Raw genomic sequence first — 22,667 nt, forward strand, 5'->3', positions numbered from 1 at the left:
GTGTTATGTGCCCAAATTCAAGCTTTTTCTCCCATGGATATTCCCCTTTGTAAATTCTTGGGAAAGCCCATCCCCTTTAGGGATATTCCAGTGCCTGTCCATTCCCATGTCTGAGATACGCCCCTCTAGCTAACTACTTATCACTTTCCTCTCCTTTTCTGTTTTTGACAGTGATGTCCAATCCTAATTTTCTTAGGAGAGCGTAATTTCTTCTGGCATGAATATCTCTTGGTATAACAGAAAGACTCTGCAACAGTCCAGGCTGGAATTTTCTGATACTGATCTCTTTAATAAGGGGAATGTTATCAACAAAAAAAGTGAGCTCTTAGCCCCATACTCTAAACTCTGGAGTAGTGATTCTGAGAGAGAGAGAGAGAGAGAGAGAGAGAGAGGATCAGGAGAGAGAAAGTTTGTGTAGAAACATGCATCAAAGTTGGGGAAGTACATCAAACTACACACGCCCTCTGGAATACCTGATATGTTTGCCTCCACTCCCTTGTTCGCAAATCACTGCTGTGGTGAGCCTCACATTGCAATGGGATATGTCATATTCTTGACTTATTGGGTGCAGAAAGAAAGATTTCAGTATATGTGTGAGTATACTTAGGACTCTCTTGTTCTGAGAAGTGAAGAGACTGAAAGCTCTTATTTCTTCCTTGTGTGTTCTCTCTTTTTAGTATGTCTTCTCTTCCCTTCTCTCTTTTCCATTTTCTTTCTCTCACTTGCAGCTGGGATAGTAATACAACGTTAAGACTGTGTGCCAGGCTTGGACCTGTTTGCTGTCATATTCATTCCTCAATATTTACTTATTTTACTCTGGTTGCAGAGAGACTGACTCCTCTAGGTTGTGTTTCTCAGGGTCCTGTGTCAGTTGGCTTCCTGGTGGACTCATTGAATTGTAGGTAATGATGGGAATTTGGAGAAAAAGAAGAAGGGAGAAGCCAGAGTATTTCTCTCCCTCTTATCTTCCTCGGTGGTATCTCTGGCAGCAGCTGTTCATGACTCTAGCTCCCAATGAACATGCCTGCTAATGTTCCAGTCTCTGCCAAGTGATTCTGGCCACTGAGGTGTGTCTCCATTTCCTTTCTTTGTCCCTTTGTCCTAGGGGTGGTGGCAGCTTCTTGTCGTTGCTAATCTTTCTAATCCATCAACTTTATATTTCCATTGCCATGTCCTCTATTTCAGTTTCCATCAGCTCCCAATGGGTCTCCGTTTCTCTGTACATGCCACTCATTTAAGATGCAGTCACACTTAAATTTTTTATTCCTAGAATTTGCTATGATCTTTCTCTGGTCTTTCATGCTTCTATTTTGCTTTGCCAGTGAACTCATCCCTTTTTGTCAGACTATCTCCAACTTTGATTCCTTTGAGTCTCAGCTTACATTTTTTTTTCTAGGAAATTTTCTTTGTCTTCTTTCTCCTCTTAGTCTGGGCTAAGTATCTTGATTCTGTGCTCCCATGTGTCATGCAGTGCCCCAATCAGTAATGACACTATGTTAGAATTGAAGTTTTTTATTTGTATCTCCTACTAGTCTGTACCACAAAGGCCTGACTTATACTGCAAGCATTTAGCATTATATGCCCAGTGCCTAGCAGGAAACACAAGGTAGATACTCAATAGATAACTGTTGGTTATTTACCTATTGTTGATGAACCTCACTTATTATATTCTAAAGACTTTATTTGTTTGTGTGACTGTTTCTCCCACCAAAGCACTTGCTTCTTGATTGCGGGGAATCAGTGTTATTTCTTATGTCTACAGCATGTAGTTCTATATCTGCATAGCATAATGGCTACATATGCAGTACACAGCAGACACTCAAATGATTTTGAATTAAACACTAAACCTTATTTTTGAAGAGGCGGAAATAGAAGTTCACAGAGGTTAAGTAAACTGTCCAAGGTCATAGAACTAGCTTCTAACTGTGAGACCAGACTCCATGTCTCCTGATTCAAAGTACATTGCTCTTCTATATTTACCAAGTCCCTCTGACTTCAGTCACTTATCCTATACTATGAATTTAAGTTCATAATTCTTTTTTTTACTGATTTACATTATATGTTTTAACAGGCTATAGAGTTAAATACGTTGTCCTGTATTTTTTTTAAAAAGGGGGAAATACCTAGTAATTACACTCAGATAATTACCCAAAAGAAATGAAAATATACATCGGCATAAACCTTTTCAAGAATATTCATATCAGTGTTTTTCACAATATCCAAAATTAATAACAACCCAAATGTTCATCAACATAAGAATGGATAAAGAAATTGTGGTATACTTGTATGCTGGAACACCACTTGGCAATAAAAAGGATTTAATTACAGATACATATATCAACATGGATAATTCCTGTAGATACTATGTTGATCAAAAGAAAGCAGATACAAAAGAGTATATACTGTATGATTCAATTTTTATGAAGTTCAAGAAGAGGCAAAAACTAACCCATATTGAAAAAAATTAGAACAGTGGTTGTCTGTGTATTAGGGTGGGAATAGGCTAAAAAGGAGCATGAGACAAAAGTTCTATATCTTCTTTTGGGTGGTAGTTACAAAAGTGTATATAAATTGCCAAAACTCATCAAATTGAACACTTAAGAACTGCGAACTTTTAAAAATATAAATTATAAGGACAGGTCCTATTTCTGAGTGGTTAAATGCACTCACTCTACTTCGGTGGCCCAGGGTTCACTGCTTTGGATTGTGGACGCAGACATACACATCGCTCATCAAGCCATGCTGTGGTGGCGTCCCATGTAGAAGAATTAGAATGACCTCCAACTAGGATATACAACTATATAGTGGGGCTTTGGGGAGAAAAGAAAAAAACAGATTAGCAACAGATGTTAGCTCAGGGCCAATCTTCTTCACCCAAAAAAAGAAGCAAAAAATATATATATAAATTACACATCAATAAAAAAGAAAAAGAATGGAGAAATATTTTTCTTTTCATGGGGTGACCTTCCATGGATCTTAAAATCACATTATATGCCTCTTACATAAAAGGCTAGACCTAGATAATGAGGTACAACAATATTGAATAATCACCTAATGTGATTAATTCAGAATTTGGTCTAATGGAAACTTGGAAAATAATTACTGAGAATAGTGATTAGTGCCAAATTAGCAGTCTCGGATCTAAAAGTAAAGTGAATAGCTTAATGTTGAGTACAGGATGATGGTAAATGAAATTGCAAATAAAGAAGGTTACAGGGTAATTAAATTTTAAGTTGTACGTTTTTAAGTTATGCCCCACTTTAAAAATTATATTTATTTTCAAGAAGACTTCTTGTTGACATATCAAAAGCATATACATTGGTGAGTCTGTGTCTTCAAATTATATCTTTTTGTTGGAAAGTGGGTCATTGATTTATCATTAGCTCTTAGGTTAGATGGTGTTTAGGCAGCTAAGAAAAAAATGAGTCATTGATTTATCTAATAGCCTAGGGCTCCCATATTTTAATTACCTGTGTTCTCTGTGAATAGTCAACCAGGTTGTTAACACCAGGCATCCTGTTTTGTGAAATACTTGGCTTATTTTTGTCTTCCTTCCTTCCCCCTTCCGTGTGAGTGTGTAGATTCACAAGTGTGTATTTTGTTTGTTTCTGTCTTCTATCAGAAAGGTAAGGATGATTATTATTAAAAATAAAAAATTACCAGGAAAACATTTTCCCACTTTTAATGTGTAATTTTGCAGTATTCAGAATATGCAGAAAACACAAAAGAATAATTTTCCTTGGTATCACAAATATTTATGTTTGCCATAACACTCAAAGTGTACATCACTTTAAAAGACATGCAACACCATCAACCACATTTTTTTTTCGAGTGCCTATTGCAAGCATTGTTAAAGTTAACGTCTTTACCCCGAAAAAATGGTGGTCTATTCTGGTCTGTTTAATTTTAGAAGCTGAAAATACAAAATATTTATAAGGAAGAGACAGTACTAACACAGGATTCTGTAATTATATAGGACAAATACAAAGATATCATTTAAAAATGCAATAGTAGTCAGAGAAAATTCACTTTTTGTCAACATGCCGTGGGATTCATATGTACATTATCCATATATATATATATATATGCACACACACACACACACATATATATATATAACCTGTTAATCATATGGTCAGTATTATGTGAATGTTTATCATTGAAAGTTCAGGAAAAGATATCACATGGAGATTACATAAAGCCTTTTCCTTTTTTAGATATTTGGCTCTATTCTTTCTCTGAAACTAATAACACAATACATCCTACTTTTAATTACATATTTTTCCCTGATTGCCACAGACAAAATAAATATGAAAGCATTAAATTTTTGTTGATATTCAATTTGGTAATCTATGTACTGAGATGTTCTAGAGATTTTGACAAAGGAAAACAACAGAAAAGAAGAAACCAGGTTTAAATTTATGCCTAATTTGAGGAAAATAAAAATGAAAAGGGCACGATAATACAAAAGAATATGTAACTATTGCAGAGGTCAGCCTTTCTGGTGAAATCTCACTGTGTTTATTAGCAATCAGTACATGTTGGTCATGGTAAAATCTGAGTAATTTGACTAACAAATAAAATAGGCGTAATTTGCACGGAGTGGAAGTGGGAGTAGAAAGTCCTTGCCATTTTTTAGAAGATCTATGGAAAGATATCATATGGAAGATATAAATTATGGTGCAAATAGTACTGGTATTCTGCTTTTAACTACTAGGCCACTTCTTTGGAATAACAAAAATGATTCTTTCTTGGAGTTTTCAAGAGCAGTTGATTTAAGTTTGTCAATCCTTTCCCTCAACTCTGTGAAAACAAGGATCTCTGCATCTGGGGTTTTCCCAGCAAAGGCAGCTTGAAATTGACATCTTAATTAGTATTATTGTATGAAGAGGCCTTGACAGTTTCTGGAGATTTAGGAGTTCTTGAATAGTTTTCTACATCCACTTGGAATTGGAGAGATTTTGTAGTAAGAAAATAGATTGCGAAGTGGCCAGAATCCAGTTCCCAGTGGTTTTCCTCCCTTGAAAGCTAGGACTGGGGGTAAAATTCTTTTCTGTCCAGTTTCCTCCCTGTGCTAGCTTTGCGCTCTAATCTCATTCCAGGGCATAATGGCCCAGCTTTTCTCTTCAGGGACTCCAGGAAGCTGCTGGAGTTTCCGCTGATCTATTAAGTGGTAGCCAGCAGGTCTAAGGGTCAGGGATAGCAAACTGTATTTGTGAGTGGCTGCAGCTGGGGAGGAGATTAAATACTTTAGCAAGCACAGCAGGCAAAACGAGTGATGGCCCGCAGGCGGGGCTACTGTTTCCTCTGCTGCTTAGGGCAGTTCTGCTCCCAGCTTCTGGGAGCCTCTGGGAATAGCATGCGGTGCTACTGGGACCTGAGGGCAGACAATGGCATCTAGGAACCTGAAGGCACACAGGATAATGTCTCAGTGGTGTCTGCTCACACATTCATTTTCTCCCTGGATTACCAGCATGTGCAGGTCCCTTTCAAGATTACACTCTGGATGGTAGCCCCTCCAGCAAAGATCAGTAAGTGAGGAATTTCCCAAGGCTCTCTCAGGGAGTTGCCTAACACTAGGGACTTTCAGGGCTTTTCCAGATGTTAAGAAAGACACCCTTTTCTTAAAAGACCAGAGAAGGGGAAGCTGGAATATTTGCTTCCTGTTTGTCTGCTAAAAGGACCCTTTTGTTTTTCACAGCTCAAATGCTGTTGCAGTGATTATGTTCAAATGTTGGTGGTCTTCCAGCAGAAGGAGGCAGGAAGAGGTTCAGCACAAGAACTTAGACTGCAAAGGTTACCAATCGTTCAAGAGAAGACAAGGCATAACATTAAAAGGAAAAACAGAGATTCTCTAGATCTAGTATCTAGATTGATTTTGGATACTAACTGATTTGAGCCTTTAGGCAACCTTTTCTCCTCACAGGAAGATTGTTATAGTTGCAAGGCAGTGAGAAAGTGGGACAAGTCCATTTCTTGTTTTTTAAAAGATATGCCTTTTTGCCACCACTCAGAATTTAAGGGGAAAAATAAAGTAAGAATAAATCCAACAAGAAGAGCTGTTATATTTTAACTGTTTTGCCTTTATGAACACTCTGAATTACTAGTGTTATGCCTCTTCTAAGTAGATTTATTCTCAGTTATTTCTTTTATGTTCTTTAATAATTTGCCTGGCTTTTGCCTTGGTGGTGTTAAAATTATGAATCCTTTAAATGTTTGAAATGTTTATGAGTGAGTAATCGTTACTTCAGAACCAAAAATAATGCCAGGAAAACATGGAAGAATCTGTAGAATTTTGTTATTTTAAAATAAATTTATTCTAAAAGAAATCACGTTTATCATTCCAAAGTTTTAGTTAAGTGACTTTATTGATACCAAAGCTTTACCATTCGTAAAATGTAATATTTAACGATGACACACACAAAATCCCTATGTTCATAGCATGATAGATTGTCAGAGCTGGAAGAATCCTTAGAGATCACTCTCATCCAACCCCCTCATTTTATAGATAGGAAGTCTGAGGCCCAGGGAGAGAAGATGCTTTGTGAACTTCATAAACCAGAACTAGAATGCTGGTCTTATGCCTCCTTGATTAGAAATACATGCTGTCTTGGGTGACAATAATTAGCACTTATGGAGAGTTAACGTTCTTTTAAATTGTTCTTGTAGTACTCGATATGTTGATTGCAATAAATAGTCTAATTAAATATTAATGTCAGGAGCATAGAGCAAAGGGCCTTCCCAATAGGTCATCCATCCCCATATGTTTAAGTAGGACTTTATTGAGCCATCACTGACAGATATTTTTTTGCCACAACCTTAGTAAGAGAATGTATATTAAAAAAAAATTTCCTATTGGCATTCATTCATCCATTCAGCAAACATTTTTTGAGTGCATTTTACGTGTGGAACATTATACTGGGCCCATGGGCTACAGAGCTGAACAAGACTCCATCCTTCCCATGAGGAGCTTTCTAATTATTTCAATGCCTAGAGGAAAGAAATGGCTCTGCAGAAGGAAAAGAGGGAAGCAGCACGGTATAGTGGAAAGAGAAGATTACTTTGAGGTATTTAATATCTGTGCAAATTTAGGAGCCAGTGCCTTGCACATAAGCAATCAATAAGTATGTGTTGGATGAGTGAAGTACTTCTTTGTGCCTCATTTTTATCATTTCTAAAATGAGAATAACATTGCTGTTTTGGTGATGATGAGAGAATTAAATGATGAGAATTGTGATGAGACAATCAAATAGAATATATGTGAAAGCACTTTTGAAACTATTGAGAAATAAAGTCTAACTTAGGAGCTAACTGGCTTTCTTATCTAAAAATGTATTTATTATTGATTCGATAAGTATCTGTTAAGCTATTTCTACATGCCAGAAATGTGCTAGGGGATAAACGTAAAAACTAGCCTCAATCCTTGAGAAATTTGTAGGCAAATTAATTAACGAGTATATCTGAAAGGGATTTCAGCAGTGTATTGGTGAGGGCTGAGGTAGAGAGGAAGAAGATGGATTATCTCAGATAAACATTAAGGTCCTTTCTATAGCAGAGAGGGTTGGTGATAATTAGTCATTATCTATAGGCTTCATGTAAGCTAGAGCATGATGATGTCGCATATATAATGTAGGGCAAAGGTGAAAGAACACAGGATAAAACACAGAACTGCTGCCGTGTAGGCTGCTAGAGGCGGCTGTATTTCCCTGAAGGGATGAAAAACTAATATCATTCTATGAGAAAAAACAAACTTTATGGTTGGGATTGTATTTTGATAATCCAGTGGTATGAATTAATGTAAGCCCAGGTCTGTCTGTCAGACCAAGTGACAGTTTGGGGTAATTATAAGAACATTGGACTGGGAGTCAGGAGACATGGCTGGATTGTCATTTCAGCTCTGTCACATACTTACTCTATAACCATGAAAAGTCACCCTGCTTCTTTGGCCTCGATTTCCTTATAAATAATTAAAGATGATTCCTTATCAATGAAGAGTTAGTTATGATTGCTAAAGCCCTTTTCAGCTCTTATTATTCAAAGCAGACATTTAAATTATGGTTCTCAATTCTATGCATTTTAAAGCTTTGATATCTATCACTATGATCACGAGAAGATCAGAAGAATATCACCAGCTGATAAATGCATTGTTTCCATTTTAAAATATGTACCCACATTTGAAAATGATTCAGTGGGAACATGGATAATCTTGTTGTTGTTAACTGTGAATACTTTTGCTCTATTAGTAAATATTTTACTATTATAAAGAAAAATGCTTCCATTCATGCCTCTGCATCTTTAATAAGTCATTATTAAAATGGAAAATATGAAATGACTGAGAAGTTATTTTCCTGAAATTATGATGCTTGACAAAATGGCTGATATGTAAAGATGATTGAGAATGAAGATGTTATGATACTCTCTCTTTTTTCTCTTTTCGGAATTTCACCTCTATAGTAAGATGCCCCCAGTTGTACCTGAAAGTTACCTCTTGATATTTGTAAGTCTCATCACAGGAGGACTAATTTACAGTTTAAATGACAACTCCCCACCAGTAATGGACAGTGATATAATTTTCTTGTATTTACTTCCACCAATAGCCCTTGTTGCAGGATATTTTATACCCAGTGAGCCATTTTTTGAAAACATAGGGACCCTTCTATTGCATGCTGTGGTTGAAACCATGTGGAATGCATTTGGGATAGGCCTTTCCCTTTATGACATATGCTAGGTAAAGTACTTCAACCTTCAAGATGTGTCATTGCTCTATAACCTCTGGTTTGGTAGTTTGATCGCTGCAGTAGATCCTGTGGCTGTACTCTCTATATTTGAAAAAATACATGTGAATGAAAAGCTACATATTTTGTTGTTTGGAGAATCCTCCTTAATGACGCTATTACTGTTGTAAATATCCTAGTCATGAGCTTTCTAGGTAATGAATTAGGTTCTCTTATTCTCACCCCTGAAATTTAAATAAGAACTGAATTCTGGTTTAGGTCATACTTGAGCAATTTAGTCCTAGAAGTAAGTTTATGAATTGAGAGAGTATTGTTTACTGATCATTAATATGTTTTAGATATATTAATCTTCTATCAGTTTTTTAAGTGAAAAGTGGGATAAAACTTCTGGAGGTCACAGTCTTCCCAGTCATGGCAGATAAGAATACCTTAACCATTAAGGATATCTTCACAGCCTATCAGAATTTTTAGACCAAATCATGCATAATTTCACATTGATTTGTAGAAATATCTGTTGATATGGGGAAGCGTTCTAGGAATTCGTATTGAGAAGGAAATGGGGAGTTAAAAGACAAAAGTTGAGAAACTTCAAATTAGAAGGATACATAGGGCATAATTTGAGACTTTTCTGATTGATATTTACTCTAATCTTTTTTTATGCAGGTGTTCTATAAGCTGTTCAAATCTTTCTGTGAAATGCCATCTATCAAACCAGTCGATATTTTGGCGGGGATAGGAAAGGTTTTTTTTTTTTTTGGAATAGGAGGTGTTTTCATTTGGCTACTGTTTCACATGGTTGCTGCCTTTACCGTTGCTTTACTAAGACCTTCTGGGTCACTGAACCTTTCTCTGTCTTCTTATATAGTTATCTCTCCTACCTGACAGCTGAAATGTTCCATCTCTCAGGGATTGTGGCATAAGTATTTGGACAAGTTTTTGATTTAGAGAATTTCTTTTAGGAATCGAGTCTGATTTTCCACTAGAAATCTAGGAAATTGCATCTCCTAGATATGGGAGGAGGAGCCTCACTTTATGCTCTACTAGGATTTCCTATTATTGCCAATAGAGTCACTTAGTCATAGCACTGCAAGTGTTATTGTGGCCAAGCTTATAGGCTCCCTGTAGAGATTAAATGGTTATGTTCCAACTACCTTGCCTATGTTGGAGGTGGGGGTCAGTATGACTCTTCATTGCATGACAAAAATGCTGAGAATTTGGCATGGGGCTACCTAGGGCAGTTCTCTATCTTTGCAGGGGAGAATCATTCTCCTAAAAGATTAGTGTATCTGGCCTGAATAGCTTTCCTCTGGTAAGTAATTAGATGTCACACTGTGTAAATAAGCTTGTCATTAGCACTTATCATATAGATAAACTTTCTGCCATAACAATTAAATAATTTTATGACTTCCTTTGTAAACCATACGGCATATAATATGTTTTTCTCTTATCCATAACTGGCATTTAACCAGTGATGATAGTACCTCATGTCTAATAATAAGCTCATAAGGCTAAATGCCCACATAGTAAGCTAAACAGTATTAACATCTAAATGCTTTTGAGGTAGGGTTTAGGGAGACTATCCCATTCGGGGTTTTTAAAAGCAATAATGGCATGAATTTTTCAAATGTTGCAGATTTTCTAGAAGCTTAAAAAGAAGAAGGAAAAGATTTATTTTCAAGTTAATTTCCACAAAACTAATGCCATTTTAAGTTCTAAAAGGATATACTGTAAATAATAAATGTGAAGTACAGTGGTTGGAATTAGTCTGTTTTAAATAAAATGTTCTAAGTTGAAAGCAAGGATTCTATCTATGGTCTAGGTGATTGTATCTTCATTTGTCAAGAGATGTGGTTTCTGCTTTAAATTGTCTTTGATTTGTATTGTCTTTGTTATCTATTATGGAAGACATGTTAAAAAAAGCCAACAAATGGATTGGATAAGGCAATTTAAATTTAAAAATTCTTCTAATCCAGGACATTTTTCAAAGCTTTTAATATAGTATCTTTTAAATGGCTTTCTTCTTTTGAGTACCCTGGACTTTGAAGGAACTTGGCAATGTGGAGGTTGTTGCCACGTCTGTGTTGAATCCTGAAAGAATGAAACATAGGGAAAATAATATTGTCAAAACTATTTGCTTCCTCTGAAAATCTCGTAATGCTTATTTTTTTGTAAGCCTAAGATCTTTTATTTACTTATTTACTAATTTTTTTGCTAAGGAAGATTCACCCTGAGCTAACATCCATGCGAATCTTCCTCTACTTTTTAGTGCGTAGGCTGCCAGCACAGCATGGGCATTAACAGAGTGGTGTTAAGTACACACCCGGGAACTGAACCCAGGACACCAAAGTGGAGCGTACTGAACTTAACTGCTAGGCCGCTGGGGCTCACCCTAAGATCTTTTATTTTGAGTAAGGATTACAAGTATCTTTTGGGGCTATATCTGATAATCTTGTTTCTTTTGACCAGCAAAGGTAGTGAGAAGAGATCTTCTCTTCAGGTAACACCCTTCTCTTAGGGTAACACAACCATTGAATGATTTAATTTCATTCATATCATCTTAGGCTAAGACTTTAGGTGAATTTTTGTTACTTAAAAGTTTTTTGTATAAATATCATTTAAAAAATATACACCTGTATAGACTTTGTGTTTATGTGTAAAACTCTGTCTTACCCAGAGTGCAATTATTTTGAATGTAGTTTAAAAAGAAGAGCTCAAGCATGATTTAAAATATTTGAGAAAAAAATAAAATATTTGAGAGAATCCTTTTCTAAGACATTGTATTAATTGGAAAATTAATTAGGCTGAAAGCACTGGATTAAGAAATGGACCACTGATATTTGTGTCTCCTAAATGACCAAGCCCAGTAAGATATTGAAGATATTTGAACTCGTAACTGAAATGGATAAAATGATAATTCAACTAACAGTCAATTCATAGGTTTTAGATATTAAATACCTTTGAATAATTAAAATTTTGCCTTTTTTTGATGGAAATAGAAAACCTTCAAAACCTTCTGAGCTTCAGTTTCTCTATCTGTTAAATGTAGATAATACCTATTTCACTAAAATGTGATTAATAAAATGAAAATATATTAACTGAATGCTATTTAAATATGAAAAGTAAATTTTAGTCATTCTGTAGTTATTCATTGATTGAATCACTGTAGCAAAAGTATAATTGTAGCCACAATTTTACTTTGGAAAAAAGTTCTCTCTCTTCCATTTTGTTCCATTGTCCAATAATTTGAAAAATGTAGCACAAAATGCCTGCCCTCAGTCAAGCATTGATCACTTTTTCAGAAATGAGCTGTGTATGAATCAGGTTCTACCTGGAGGATTACTCATTCTGAAAATGGTCAATATGATCATTGATTTTTTTTTTTGAGGGGAAAATGGGGAAGCAACTTTACTGTGTGAAAAGTAATTAAAACACTATTAGGAGAATTGTGAGACTGAACACTATTTTCAGCCTAAAAGCAACAGGCATCCAGTCTTAATCATGGGTGCTTGTAACAGTGGTATAGTGCATCCATTATAGAACTTGTTTTTGTTCCTTTTCAATAATTCATTGTTTCTGAAGTCAATAAGTCCACATTTACTGATATTTTAAAGATAGGTTTTATTATACTTGCCTCCTACTTTAGACATTTTTGGTACAAATAATATCCAACCATCAGTGGCACGAATTGCTATAATATTAAATTCATGTATAAAATGTTAAATTTTATTATAATTAACAATTAAATTATATGTATATATTTGTATTATAAATTAACAGTCATTAGTGATTTTTTGAGATCAATATACAAGGCTAGATTTCTTTTTTTTCCAAGTAATTTTATTGGGATTATAGTGGTTTTATAACATTGTGTAATTTCAGGTGTAAGTTATTGTTTACCAATTTCTGAATACACTTCATCGTGCTCACCCCCAGTAGTCCAATTTTTATCCTTCACCATACTTATGTTCCTCTTTATCCCTTTCGTTCACCACCCAAAGGCTAGATTTCTATTTAGAAACATGAAAATATGGTTTTTATCACCATTACATTTTGTTACTTTGTTTTTAAAGCTTGACAAATATGAATTTGCTTCTCTGAGTTTTAAATTGGTCTGTATTTCATTCAGAAAACAGTTTGCTATTGTTGCCTACCAGCATAGGTAGGAGAACAATGTTTGTTAATTAATAGTGGTTAGGTCAGACAGCTATGACTGCCTAATATTGTTTTACAGACTCTCAGAAAAGAGTGGGCATTGTTATTAAATGTCAGATTGACAACACTTCTTGGCAGAAGAGATAGAGGAACAACTATTCTTGTCTGGTATCATTTCTATGTACAATTAATAAAGTGCACCATTCACTGGCTCTGCAGATAATATTATATCGAAGTTACCATGCAGAAAGCAGCAGGTAATTCATGTCTCATCTTCCATCCTCATATTATAAATATCCTTAAAGGATTATGTTCTCTGTAGAAAATTATTTGTGCAATTAGCTTGTTTGTGATTCCTGTTCAGGTGCTTGAACAAAATTATTTTACATTTTAATGAAAAATGAATTTCTAATTATAATTAAAATACTCAAAGAGTATTCTTTTTATATAGCATTTCCCCCCACTATAAAAAAACTCTAAATTTTTTAAAAAACAGATACTTATAGAACATGAGGATTCAAAAAAATGTTTTTATATAGTGACAAATAGTATTTTTGTGATATTAGAAATATAAAGTTCTTTTTGTGCATTTTAAGTGAACTACAAAGACAAGTCATTAGAATTTAAGAACATTCTAGCTTAAGCCTCCAGTTCTATAATGAGTTTGAGTTGTACCAATTGTTAAATTCCACAATTCATCTGTTTTACAATATAATAATGCTTTACAAAGAAAGTGACATCAATCAGCACAAAAATGCCATTTATAATGAAATTTCTATACTGTATTATAACTTTGCTAGTTTTCAAAACTGTTGGGATGTAGTAGAAGTTCCTCTTTGCTAACTCAAATGGTAGAACACTGTGTGCCTGTGGAGCATAGAGCTCTTTCACTTTTAGAAGGAGTTTGTCTTCTATCCCTGTTCCGCCACATGCCCATCTGGGTGGGCAGTGCAGGATAGGTTGCTGAGAGAGCAAAGAAAAAACCCGCAGACAGCGAACGAGACATATGGGTTTATTGGGAGTTACTTACAGGGAAGGTCCACTCTCGGCCAGCTGGACAGCAACGTGCACCCGCTACCGCCCCCTGAGAGAAGCTTGCTTAACTAGGCAGAGGAACAAAGGCTGCCTGCTTGCCAAGGGGGATCATCCCTGGATGACCTGCATTCCAAGGATCAGAGGACCCCCGGAGGGCCTCCATGTTCCCTCAGACCGCGAGGGTCCTGGTGCTAACTCTCCCACGAGAAAGCAGCTGGATTGGCCAAGCCCAGGACTGTTATCATTGTGAATGCTGGCGTATAGCCTAGACAGCAGCCTCAAGGACACATGGCTTTTAAAGGGGCATGCCGGATAATGCCCCGACAATCCCACTGACACACACATGGCTTTGGTTGGCAACTGTGATCTTCATTATCTGTAGATTCCAGACAAGTGCCTTCTATTTACTTTCTAGCCTAGTTGGACACTTCAAATACTAAACTTAAATTTAAAATGAAGTCCTAGCTCAAAATATGTAGATAAATAAAATCAAATATGATAGCTATAGCTCATATTTTATTTTCATGGTAGACACTATTAGTCTGAGAACATTCCTTAAAGATACCTAATAGAATCACAGTTTCTTTAAAATGTCATTTTCTTTCTATTTCTTTTGAAATTTTTTTTTCAGGAAGATTAGCCCTGAGCTAACTGCTGCCACTCCTCCTCTTTTTGCTGAGGAAGACTGGCCCTGAGCTAACATCCATGTCCATCTTCCTCTACTTTATATATGGGATGCCTGCCACAGCATGGCATGCCAAGCAGTGCCATGTCCGCACCTGGGATCCGAACCGACGAACCCCGGTCTGCTGAAGCCTAACGTGCGAACTTAACTGCTGCACCACTGGGTAGACCCTAAGTTTCCAATTTCTGTACTAACCATGAGTTCATGGACTAGCACAAATTCAGGACCAAACTTTGAATATCATAAGCCTAGATCACTATGAAGCATTTCACAATGTCAAAACACATTTTGTTAGGCTATTATAGTCCCTTTGTGCAGAAGTCACAGCAATGCATAAACTCTTGTGGTCAGGCATGGGAGAAAATCTAACACCCAAATCAGATTTAAAAAAAATAAAAATCATAGCTTATTTCTAAGTCCTTTCTCTCTTAATAGAATTAGCCTTGATTTGTATGTGCTATCTTAATTTGATTCATGTTTGTTTCTTGATGAATTCAATAAGATTTCTTGGAGCCTTTAAGATTGGAACCTGAATTTTAATTAAAGGTTCAAATATTGATTGCAATATGAGTAAAAGAGTTTCTTAGTAATTAAATTCTAGAATAAAAGGTCATGTCTGCCATTGACTCATTATGGATCTTTAGGAAATTTATGTTACCTTCTCCTTTAAGCATAAGACACTTAAGAATGTCATTTACTCACTTCCTGGATTCAGTTCTCCACAGGGAAGGTTGTGTGTGAGTCATACGAACATGATAAATACAAGTGTTTTCTTTTAGAAAAGTGGCCTGATGGTGTCTGATCTAAAATCCCCCTAGTCATTCATGCACTCCTTTGTACATCCATTCAAAAAGTAACAATTGAGTCCACAAATTGAAAACTTTCATAGTCTTTTACAATCATTTAAATATAATAATAAAGGAGGGCTTGTATTTTATACGTCTTATTCTTTTACTTCATTTGTCTTTTTTTAATTTCATTTTTCTAGTAATTTGTTTTTATTGTACTTGACAGAAACTGATCTCTAACCATAGATTGTTTGAGAAGCACTCACCTAAGCCAAAGTGAGCCTCAGAAATAGCCATTTGACACCTTTATTAAGCTTTTAAAAAAATGTGTGAGGCACCGTATCAGGAGCTAGTCACACAAAGATGAATAAGGCTTAGACCTCTATGAGTCCAGTGGGGTGAGTGGTGGATGGGGGATTATAGTGTGGTTTTTAAAACATTGTATTCTGCAGTCAGACTAATGTGTGTGTGAGTCCCTGCTCTGATGATTTCCAGGTGCATAACTTTAGGCAAGTTACTTAATCTTTCTGAGCCTCAGCTTTCTGATCTGTAAAATGGGCAAAGTAAATAGTGCCTAACTGATGCAATTGCTGTGAGAATTAAACGAGCTGATGTATGTGAAGTAATAAGCATAGTGTGTGATATACAGGAAGGGCTCAATGAATATTAGCTATTATTTGTGAGGGAGAAACATCTATATGAGTAATTATGACACAGGGCAGATGATAACAGTCAAACTAGAGTTGCAAATAAATTACTATGAGTCATGCGGGCTTCACCAAGAAATGATACAGGTCTTTGAAGAATAAAAGTATGATTTGAGCAACTAGAGAATGGATGGAGGGGGATAATTTGAGTAGGAACACTTGATCTTGTATAAAATATTTTTTGGTTATAATTTTCCAGAGGAACTCACTAGATTATGAGTAGTTATTTTCTAGAAAAATATTTTCCATAAAAAGTGGCACTCAAAAGGAATTTGCAATTTTATAACTCTAATTTGTCTTGACTTAGGTGATTGGCTCTTTAGTTTTCTAGAGATCCGTTGCGGAAATGTCATAGAGAAGAAAAACTTTGATTTAAAAGAACACAACATTTTGGATTGCTTTGGCCATCTAGATTGCTATACAGGGATCACAGATTCTTTAAAAGCAAATCTATTAGACTAACCTATCTTTAGTGTAATCAAAGGGCATTTTTAAATTGACCTTTAATTTGTTTGATATAAAGAGACGAAATGATACTGCTGGAAGAGATATAGTTCATTGCTGATCTGGAAACATCTGATTTTAAAATTTTGTTCCAGGCTAGTCTTTCATCCGATAAAATCAAAGGAAAAACTCCTACTTCCAGCACTGCAGGACTGAGGATTTATAGCTCAGCCTGCTACTATTTGTTAGCTATGTTCCGAGTTAAATAGCTTTTGTGTGTTAGTGTGGGAATGAAACCACTACTCATAACATTGATACCTTCAAATTCTAAATAATAGAATTTGAGATGCATCTCATTCATAAATGTATAATTCGTAGACTGCTCATATCTAATTCCTTAGAAATGTGAAGAAGAGCTGAGAACCATATATGTTTTGTGTTACAAATGAATGAACATTCATCACTAGTTGTGTTTGTATTTTATTAGTTTGTGTTTTCTTTTCTTTCTTTATTTTTTATTCTTGAGATCAAGTCCCAGAAACAACAACTATTACTTGGTGGATAAAGTCTGGAGATGTTGGAGTGAGAGGGTTGCAGAATATATTTCAATAAATGACATAGTCATTGCAGAGCAAACATATTCATGTTTTTGTATTTGAGAATATAGCTCATTATTTATTATAATTAAATTATTTTTGGTATGATGAGGTCAGTTTTTTTGATGGAGGAAAGTAGTGTAGGATAGTGATTGAGAATATTGAACTTGAAATTAAACAGATCTGGGTTTAAATCTCAGCTCTACTACTTACTCCCTACATGACCATGTTGTATTAAATGAGATGTAAAGGGCTTAACACAGTACCTGGCCAATTAGGAGAGCTCAATAAATGGTATATTATATTGTTATTTTCTATTTTCTCCTTATTCTTGAGAACATGTGAGCCTTATACTCTATTAAATGTAATGAGCAGAAGTCTTACTTATTTCCATCTCCCAGATTTTCTCTTTATGCCAAGCATCCATGAAACTGGTAATGTATAGTACTGCCAACTGTGTGTGAGTCACACTATTTAACTTTGGAAAGTAGTTTTATTTATTTTTTCTTATAAATTATGCATGCGCATTGTGAAATATTCAGAAAATTGACAAAATTTTTAAAAAATATTTATAACCAAATATTCAAAGATAGCAATATTTTGGTGGTTATTCTTCCAGGTTATTTTTCCTATATATTTTTATAGCATTTAAAAAGCAGGATGAGAAATTCGCTGTAAAGGAGAAGGGAAAGGCTTGGCTTTATTCCTAGAGCAGCCTGGTTCCGTTCCTTTTGGGGCAATGAAGCCAGACCTGTATTCAGGTAGAGTACCATATAACAGCGATCTTTCACAAGTGTAGAGTGACTTCTCTACGCAAAGACTTACAGAGGCCATTCCTCTCTCAGCCATGGCAGCTTTCTCTCCTCCATGCACTGAAAAACATTGGACGTTTTACAACTTGTTCTATTAGGCAAATCTTATACTTAACTAGTACATTGTTTTTTTAATTTTAGTTGATTGAATTACTTATGAATTATCTAAGAATTACAACCCAATGTGACAACTGACTTCTTGTGGGGTAAGCATTGAGCTTAAAACTTTTCTGATGAGCTCTTTTTCCCCCTCTCAGGTTATGATGTAATATCAACCTTTTCAAAATTAGTTTTGAATAGTACAAAAAAATATATATTTTACATTGATCCAAGGACTAAATCCATCCATAGATTAAAACTTCACTAGTGTAAAAGTGCAAAAATTCTTATTTCCTCACTCTTAAACTTATGAAATGATTTGCAGACAAAGCATTAATTACTGCATTTATTGCTTTAATGTGTCAGAACAGTGATCGGACATTCAAAGCACTATCTGATTTAGTTATGAACAAATAATGACATGGCGCTTGTCTTGTTCCCTTTTCAAGGTGAAATGCACTTCCTATTTACTCTTCTTCAAAACTAAAAACAGAAGTATGAATTTAGAACCAGACTTACAGTTAAAATGAAACTTAGAGATAATTTAATCCAACTCTCTCATTTTTCAGATGAGGAAACCGATTTCCAGAGCAATGAAGAGATGTGTGGATGATTACACGGTTGAATTTTTCACACAAGAGCATAAATAAGTCATCTAACAGATCAGAATCTTTTCTACTTTTAAAGAGTCCCTGAAGAAAACGATTATACACAAAGTTCAGCCATTTTTTAAAAAAGTTTTAATTGCGATAAAAAGAGATATAAATTTACTACCTTAATCATTCTTAAATCTACAGTTCAGTAGTGTTAAGTATATTCACATTCGTCCATGCTTTCTTGCTTAAACCTATTTCGAAATCACCCTTTTAAGACTAAAAGCCATACTATTCTATTAAAGGGCTCAGTTGTCATTTTTGTACTCTTGGAGTGACAGGTCTAAGATGTGAAACAATAAATAATGGATGAAGGCTGGTAATTTTGTAACTGTTACCTACATACCAAATCCTATAAAATACCAGTGTGAAATTACACTTAAAAGGCCAAGACTAACTGCTGTAGCAATTGTAGCCAAATCATTGAATAAGGTCATCATATCCTTTATTTTTTATATACTGCAATGAGACGAAAGAGAAACATTCTTTGCACAGGCCATGTGAATTATTTTGTTTTGTGATAAAACACAGTTTTTGCATTTCTTTCTGGCAAAGGAAGATTTAATTTCCATGTCTTTTATAAATTTTAACGTTATTATAAAACCATCATGAAGACATTTTCCCTAACTTTTTTATTATAGAAGCCTATGGATACAAGGAATACTTGGTTTTGATTGGTTGTTAGCATATGGGGGTGGGCCTTAGGTATAGCTGATTTAATTATTGTCTCAAATATTCTTCACAAAGACATACATTGGGGCTGGACTCTAGACAATCACACTGGGTGGGGTCTCTGGGGTTAGAATGGATTCTAATCAATCTTTTTCCAATGTTCCTGAGATACACTTTAATTCAAACAATAAACATATTTATGAGCTCCTACTATATGTTAAGTGCTGTTCTCATTGTTAAGGGAGATAAAAGAGAACTTTAAAGCAAAGCCCTTGCTTTCAGAGATTTTGTAATCAATTTATTGAGCCAAAACATACACATGAAATAGTAGGTAACAACAATGGAAGATAAGAAATGCTCCAGTGTATGGTAACAACTAAGAGCACTTATCTTCTGTCATGCCTGGACCAGGGCCAGAGTGTCTTGTGGAGAAGGGAATGTCTGAGAACTAAAGGTTGGGTAGGGAGAAAAGGGAGAAGAGGAGACTGGTTTCATGGCTCTATCCACATTGGAGACCTAGAGGCTGTAGCATTTTCTGCCTGCTTCCTCCTTTTGCCTTCCATAATAACTTCTTTTGATTTTCAATGTCATTAGATATTGCACAGCTTCTGATTCATATCAACTACTTTAGGTGGTGAAGACAATTTGTAACTAGCTACTCATTAATTTTTCCAGAAAGTGAACATAAGGCTCTTAATTATTTTTATTCTATGCATATGTGAGCATGTTTTATCTACCCTCACCTTTGAGGGTTGTGAGCTCCCGTAAGACAGTGACGATGTCTTCTGTATTTTTCTGTTTTACTCACTAACTAGCATATCATAGATGCTCAACAAATAATTATTGAAGATATGTTTTACTAATTCATTTGTTTATTATGAGTACTATTTTACTTTTGTGTGCCTCCTAGTGAAAAGTTATACTGGTAAAATTTTTTGAGTACTGGTGAAAACATTGTTATTTAGTAAATTTATTAAATACTTAGTAGCCCAACTTACAGTGCTAGGTGCTACATACGAAATCTATTTACAGAGATACAACCCCTTTTTAATTATTAGAGCTTGCTGATACTTCAACACTTTGTATAGTAATGATGAAAGTGAATAAATGGTCTAAATTGATAGTCTAATAAATGATCCAAAAAGAAAACTGTTCTCACTTTCTTTAAAATCCTTGTTATGATATATTTTAAAAGACTTTCTATTGTTAAAATTTGGTTCCTAAGTGGCTTTACTTTAAAAAAATAGCATTCATATACCCTTCCCCACCCCCACCCAGTTTCACTGAAATAAAACTTTGGAATTGCACAATGAAAAGAAAAAGGAATGAAAAGAAAAAGGGCAACCAAAAGTCAGTATGTGATGAATAAAAATACGCTGTTATATATGGCAAGTGTTAGGCAGCATCTGATAGCAGAGGAGAAAGGAATAAGAGAAATAGGACAAGAAAACTTATAAAGTAGGTGAGAATTATTGCTGGGAAGTTAATAAATAGAAACCTCCTTAAATTGGAGTTGAGAGAACAAAAGGGGGAGCTCTCGCACCCTACTTCTATAGCAGAGCCCAACAGGAATAAGAAAGGCTTCCTCTTTTGGGGCAAGAAGCTCAGCTGATGAGAGACTGTCACAACTCAGCCAATGAAAAGCCACTGTACCTTGAACTCTTAGTTTACGATAGCCCTCCCAACTTCCTCTTCCTCTCTATAAAAGAGTTTCTCCTCTCCTTTGCTGCTGGAGACTTACATGTGGCTTGCCATGGTTCCAGAACCCAATTGCAATTCTTTACTGATCCTGAATAAAGCCATTTTTGCTGAAGAAATAACTGGCTATCTATTTGTTTAAGGTCAACATTTTGGTGGCCCATATGGGGATCCAGAGAAGACTCTCTGATGACTCTGAGGCTGGTGTGCAAAAAGGTGTAGTACCCACAAAAGAGCCCGTTGAGCTTGCTGCTTTTCTTGCTGACTCTGCAGTTTGAGAGTTTTTTTCTCTTGGATCTGGGCTTCCACCCTCTTTGCATTTGAGGCTCTTGAGGCTTTATTCAAGATATACTTTAAGACTTTGTCCTTTTCTAGTTTAGCTCTTGTTTGTCTGTGAGTACTCAGGTGGCACTTTGGCCTGACTCTTTGAATCAGGTTGTTCCTTGGAACTGTGGTAGCCTTCGGTCTGATTCCTTTAGATACCAGACTGTTCCTACTGAAACTGTGCTAGCCTTTAGTCTGACTTTTGAGCTGTTTCATTGGAACTGTGCCAGCCCAGCCTTTGGCCTGACTCCCTTGGGAGCAGATTGTTCTTTGGAACTGCATTGATCAGTCTCCAGTTTGATTCCCTTTGGAACCAGATTGTTCCTTGGAACTGTGTTGATTCAACCTTTGGTCCTCCTTAAGGAAATAGGACTATTCTATTGGAACTAACTGGTATTAAGTCAGCAGGTGGATTGAGCTGTTCAAGCCCTTTGAGCTGTTTAGGCTGTTTGAGAATTATTTCTTTACTCTAGAGTAAAATCTCTAAGAAATTGGATCCCAGCTATCTAAATACTTTGTGTCCCCCCATAGAAACCCTAGCTTATTTTATGTTTAAAAACCACAATCTCTCCTCATGTACATTTCTAACTAAATGGACTGATTTAACCAAAAGTAATTTAGACTATCAATGGCCATTATGGGGAACTTTTGAACTACCAAAATCTTTTCTTAAAACGGAATTGGACTTCCGTAGCTTTGTAACCTCGAAAATTGAATAGAACACCTATTTCTATTGGTATTTTGAGGATTCCAAGCGTTATCAGGGGTCTAAAACTGCCTCTTTGTAAAATAAAATTTTAAGGTTAACTGATGCAAACAAACGAATAAAGAAAGATAAAATGGCTTTTGAAGCCCCATGCTCCTCTTCTCCAGCTTCTTTGTCACAGGCTCTGCCTCCAGTACCATCATATTCCTCTTACCAGCCTCCTCGTGCTCAGACCCTCCCTCTGGTGCCATCTTCTTCCTTTCCTTCCATACCATCTACACCTCCTCTATACCATTAGTTCCTCCATACCAACTCTCTCATTGAATTTCCCCTTTTCCCTAAACCTCTCCACACTCCCTCTTCCTTTGAACCCAAAACTAAGAACTAATGGCAAGATTTTCTCAGGCTAGTTGGTTTTTGCCAAAATTGGATTCCAAATTTCTGTCTTATGACCAAACCTCTGCATGTTTTAGTAAAGAACAACAACCCCAAACCAATTTTATGAAAAGAACTGGATGACATAGCCTTTAAGGCTTTAGAGGAGAGTTTGATATACCCCAT

The 22,667-nt window shown here is 35.6% G+C and overlaps 1 long non-coding RNA gene and 1 pseudogene across 1 annotated transcript; one reads left to right on the top strand and one right to left on the bottom strand.

Moving 5' to 3' along the window:
* Positions 1 to 3,178: 3,178 nt before the first annotated feature.
* Positions 3,179 to 22,667, top strand: part of LOC103563654 (sodium/hydrogen exchanger 2-like) — an 84,263-nt pseudogene continuing 64,774 nt past the window's right edge.
* On the bottom strand, positions 10,668 to 14,138 carry LOC139081048 (uncharacterized). Its single transcript, XR_011535996.1, has 2 exons — positions 13,918 to 14,138; positions 10,668 to 10,823 (listed from the first exon to the last, which is right to left on the bottom strand). It is a non-coding gene; the product is annotated as an uncharacterized lncRNA (long non-coding RNA).

The sequence above is a fragment of the Equus przewalskii genome, chromosome X, assembly GCF_037783145.1.
Source record: "Equus przewalskii isolate Varuska chromosome X, EquPr2, whole genome shotgun sequence".
NCBI lineage: Eukaryota > Metazoa > Chordata > Mammalia > Perissodactyla > Equidae > Equus > Equus przewalskii.